The sequence below is a fragment of the Corvus brachyrhynchos genome, unplaced genomic scaffold, assembly GCF_000691975.1.
Source record: "Corvus brachyrhynchos isolate BGI_N302 unplaced genomic scaffold, ASM69197v1 scaffold59, whole genome shotgun sequence".
Lineage (NCBI taxonomy): Eukaryota > Metazoa > Chordata > Aves > Passeriformes > Corvidae > Corvus > Corvus brachyrhynchos.
The window spans coordinates 2406688-2412042 of record NW_008246054.1 but is presented as its reverse complement, the minus strand read 5'-3'; positions in this window follow the sequence as shown (position 1 = coordinate 2412042).

The window sequence follows — 5355 nt, the reverse complement described above, 5'->3', positions numbered from 1 at the left end:
GACGAGTCACTGAGTCACCGGGGGAAGCTGCGGCGAGGCACAAAGGAATTAAACCTATTTAAAACCCAGCCAGGTGTGCAAACAAGTTTATCCTCTTGTAACAGCTCGCGGGGAACCGCGAGGGCTCCAGAAAGGTTACAGCGGCCACGTGGATGTTTGGGGCTCCTTGGGAGAGGTGACATTTACCACCTGCATTTGGGACTCACCGGGACCCCCGGAGCTGCTGCCTTCACCCAGGGCTGCAATTCCCTGCCCTGAGCCGGGATCAGCCTCATCCTGCCCTTCTCCCCTCCTGCACCCCGGGGCTTTGGCTTTGATTTCAGATTTTCCTGCAGCAGCTGTCTAACATTTGTTTGCTGTTTGGGAACAGGAATTACGTGCAAAAAGCAGGGACTCTCCGGAGCTGCTGCTGGCACAGCCCCACAGCCTGCCATCCCAAAATATTCCTGCCGCTCCAGGTGCCATCTTCAGGGGGATTTAGCCATCCACCTGCCCAGACTGCTGCTTGCTCCTGCCCTGGAGCATTCCTGGATCCCAGCAGGGCTGTGGATGCCCGACGGGTCCAGCACTCGGGGATGAGCCCACCAACACCACCAGGACGTGGATTTTCCCTCCCTCCCTCCCTCATCCCACTGATCACGCTGGAAGAAGGTGAAGCAGGGGTTTGTCCCCACAGGAACAGCTGATTTCACGGCTGGAGTCAATCCAGGGCTGTTTCAGCTCTCCGAGTGCACCGGGGTGTTTTCCATGCTGGGAGCTGCTGGGTCTGCACATAAATCCGCCCTCAGCAGCAACTGTGTCGCAGATGTCCCAGGACGTGAATTTTTTCTCCAGTTTTAGTGCTGGTGTAAAGCTAAATTACGGTCGTTGTCAGCATTAGCAAAAACCACCATCCCCATCCTGCCTGTAAAGCACAGCAGCGGGGCCCGGGGGCTGCAGAGATGGAGGAGAGGTGGGGCAGCTCCTGTTTTCTGGGAATTACAGGTTTTTGTGGAGCTGGGACCGGCGCTGGTGAGTTTGCCGAGGCCACCAGCATGATGGCAAGAGTGGCAGTGCAGCCACCTCAGCCACGGGAAGCTCTTTCCCATCCCTCCACCTGCCTCTGGAATGTCGCTGCACTCTCAGACCCCGCTCAGGGCCCACGGAGAGGAAGGTGAAGGTGTTTTTGAGCTCCATCCAACCCAAAGCCTCCTGGCACAGCCCAGGTTTGCCATGGACACCTTGGGAAGCACCAGAAGTTGGCAGCTCCACCCCAGAGTGGACGTGGAGCACCGGCCCGTCCCAGGACACGCTGACACCGCTCAGCACGGACTCCGAGCAGCAGAAAAGTTTCACACCTTTGCAAAACGACGCTCAAGAAGGAAATGAGCAGCCTGCAGCTGTAATTGAGATGGATGAAAGGGCGGCTGCCTCCCCCAAGGCGTTCCAGGCACCAGACTTGAGAGGAATATGAAGTGCTGCTGTTGATTTCATATTTAATTTAAAGACTATTAATTACACTGCAGAAGAGCAACACACCATCCTGGGAGCCCCTCTCGCCAACTGAATCATTTAGTGGTGCCCCATATTTTACCTCAGTGTGAGGGCTGGTGGGGAGACCCCTCCTGCCTGAGCAGACAGTGGTGGCCCAAGGGGTGGTGTTGAGGACCCACCCCAACCTCTGAACCCCCTAGCCTGGGCAGAGAGGGATTATTTGGGGTCCCTTGGGGCTGGGGGCAGTGCTGTCCTTCTGTCCCAGCCTCACTCAGAGCCCAGCAGCAGCCCCAGCTGTGGCAACACTGAAGACAGATGTTTATTTGTCCGGGCTTATTTGCTGATCAGTGTTACAGTGATCCAAGATGATCATTAAAAAGTGAAATGGGCTGTTTAATAATGATGCTGGGAGCACGCAGTGTGCCTCGAATTACGAGGGTGTTTAAGCATGAGCCCAATTAAGTCCCTCTCATCCCTACAGAATTACCCCAGTTGTGCAAACGATTAGGCAAACTCCAGGCTCCTCGTACTCACAGGCAATCCTGGAGCCTGGCACTCTGCTAGAGACCCATTTCTGTCCTGAAGCTAAATTAAAATCCTATTGTGCCAGTGCTGCTAATATTTCCTGCTCTTGTTTCCAACAATTAAATTGTGACATTCTGCCAAAACATACAAGGAAACGAGAAAATGCTCTTGATCAGCTGGAAGGAGAAGGCAAATCGTCCCAGCTGCCTCCTGCCACCCAGGTGCCACGGTGACAGGCGCAGGTTAAGCAGCACCTGATGGATGAGGCAGTGGCTGCTGGATGCGGGGATTCATGGTTCTCTGTGGGAAGTGGGACTTTGGGACTTTAGATCCGAAGTTGAAAGGTTTTTCTTCTCAGTTTAGGGAAGGAATTTGGGAACTGCATCCATGCAGTGCCAAAAAGGGGAATGCTGATGGGTTTGTGTGGCAAGGGTTTGGGGGCGGAGGGTTACGGAGGTGGCAGTGATGGAGCAGCTTTTGGTGGCACCTGGAGCCCAGCTGGGGTCACCCCACCACAGGAAGGACTTGAGGGACAATTCCCAGCCCTGCTGTGTCCCCAGCACCACCAGAGGCCTGATCCCGCCGCCCTCCTCACACAGGTACTGCACATCCTTTTAAATGCTCCCCTGAATTCTAATTCTCTTCTCCCCCTTGGTCTGCTCCCCCCAGCACTCCTCAGGGTGGCACAGCTGGGTCCCTGCCCCACACCACCTGCAAACCCCCAAAGTGACCCCACAGTGCCCTCAGAGCGATGTCCCCCTGCTTGGTGTGGGCTGTGGCTGCTCTTGGGCAGGAAAGAGCTGATGGGGACCCCGAGGGTGTTGGGGACACTATAGTGGGACAAGGAGGGATTGGCATCTGCAGAGCTGTGGTGGGAGCAAGTTAACTGGTGGAGGAGAAAGAGGGGATAAAAAAAAAACCAACTGTTTAAGAAGGAAATGGCTGTTTGGTCATGGCTTACAAGTTGGTACTTAGAAATTCCATGAATTTTAAAATAAAGACATCGTGAGATTTGAACTTTCTTTTGAATCCTCACAAACTGCAGTGCCTAATACCTTCCCTGGCCATTAAGGAGCTGTGCTGGGAAGCAGAGAGAGCTAAGTACTACACTGATAGAGCAGTTAAACACCGTAATGGAATTGTGTTTGGAGAGGCTGCAAAGCCAGGTAGAGAGCCCATACATAAACAAGGCCATTACCAGCCAGGGTAAGTGGTGATAGAATTTCATGAATATCCCCACAAAAAGCTTTGTATATTTATAACAACCTGCAGAGTCGTTTTGAACACAGTCAGGGGCCTTTCAGAGTGGCTCTGGAGTTAAATTGTACAATAGATCTGCGGCCCTGCACCAGGATATCGGCTCCAGGCAAAGCTGGATGGGCAAAGGGATCCCTGACTGGGCACCCTCCTGGGGTGCTGTGGGTCCTGAAGCAGTGCTGGCAATTTGGTGGTTACTGCCCACAGAGTCCTCCAGCTTCCAACTTAAAACACCCTTTTCAGAAAGGTTTTTAAGCTGATTTTTCTGTTTGCAGGCAGGGGAAGCAGAAGGGCACTGCGTCCCAGCCGGGATGGGGAAGGGAGCAGGAGGAGAGGCTACTCCTCTGCTGGCTAACTGGAGAAGTTGTCAAAGGGCAAGAGACAGAAGTTTCCACGTCTGAGGAAAAGGAGAAATGAATCTGGGAGCCATCAGACCTGAAAGATCGGGATGGGGCTCTGCAGGAGCTGCGCAGAGAAGACTCGGAGCCCAGGTGGGAGCGGGGGCAGAGCTGAGATCCCAAACTGGGGCTGTGGGACACAGACAGGTCCTGCTGCTCCCCGGGGCTGCTCTGCTGCTGATGCTACACCAATCCCACAGCACTCCTGGGACAGCCTGTCCAACACAAGGAGAACACGTGTGTGCTGCCAGAGCCCCAAAACCTCTCCACAAGAAACCCACTCTCTCCACCTCTGCAGCTGGAGAACAGCAAAGCAAACTTGTGAGCGTATTTATCGCTTTAATTTAAATAAATAGCTGCTTTAAACTTAGGAAAACTTTGCTCTGCAGCTCTTGCAAAACCTGAAACCAAGTGATAGGCACAGCTCGGGCACGAGCTGTAATAAAATGCTAATTGCAATTCATAAATTACGTTGGGATGCCTGGGGATGTTGAAGCTCCTGGATGAAGTGTAGCATTCAATTTATCCTGTGCACGCTGCCGACAGTGCTGCCAGCCTCCTTCTTGTCCCCCTGTGTTGTTTTGTCATCTCTGTACTATCACCAATTCATCACAAAGGCAACTGAACTCGTCGATGTCCACCCACCGGGTGACTTTGTCTTTGCTACTCTATGACTTCTAAATTAAATTGTCAAAACACATTAGTGAGAAAAATGTCGTGAAGGGGAAGTTCTTTACCCTTTTCTCTCAGCTGAAGAGAGAACGGGTTTGATTTGGAGAAAACATGTCTGCTTCATTATCCCTCCCGTTATCATATTTCTTCCCTCAGAAGCAGCAGGACAAGAGTCGATACACAAGTCTTGGATGACATGATGGAGCATCCCACAGGAGTTGTCTCGATAAATTCTGAGATTGCCCAGGAAAAGCTGGGGGGGGGGGGGGGGGGGTGTGTGTAATTTTCACTCTCTTTTATTCCTCCCACTCTCAGACAATTTAAAAGAGATTACGGGGTTTGCTGGTGTGGATTTCCCCAAGCTGGATGTTCCCACTCTGCCAGCACCGGTTGGTTTGGAATCAGCTCCTTGGAGAGAAGAAATGAGCCCAGGAATGGGACTGTGGAGGGCACAGGTCCTGCTCCCACACCTCTGCTCTTTGAATCCCAGAATGGTTTGGGTTGGAAGGGACCTTCAAGCTCATCCAGTGCCACCCCTGCCATGGGCAGGGGCACCTCCCACTATCCCAGGGTGCTCCAAGCCCTATCCAACCTGGCCTTGGACACTTCCAGGGACTGGGCCTCCCTGGGCAACCTGTGCCAGGGCCTCCCCACCCTCACAGGGAAGGATTCCTTCCTCATATCCCATCTAACCCTACCCTCTGGCAGTTTGAAGCCATTCCCCCTTGTCCTGGCACCCCATCCCTTGTGAAAATTCTCTTTTCATGTTCCTTGTCAGCTCCCTGGTATTTTGTTTCCTGCAGGAATCAGCACTAATAATGAGCTGCTCTCCCTCTATTTCCCTGCACTAACAGGGGGTGTTTGAGTGTTGTGGGCTCTGTGCCCCCTCCCCTGGCTCTGCTGTCCCCCCATAACCGGGGTAGAGCCCTGGCCAAGGTTGGGGAGCAGAGAAGGATCCTGCTGCTGCATGCAACCACGGAAAATAATTCCCCCGGGGATGTAAAACAAGAGGAGCCTTTCCTTGAAGGTA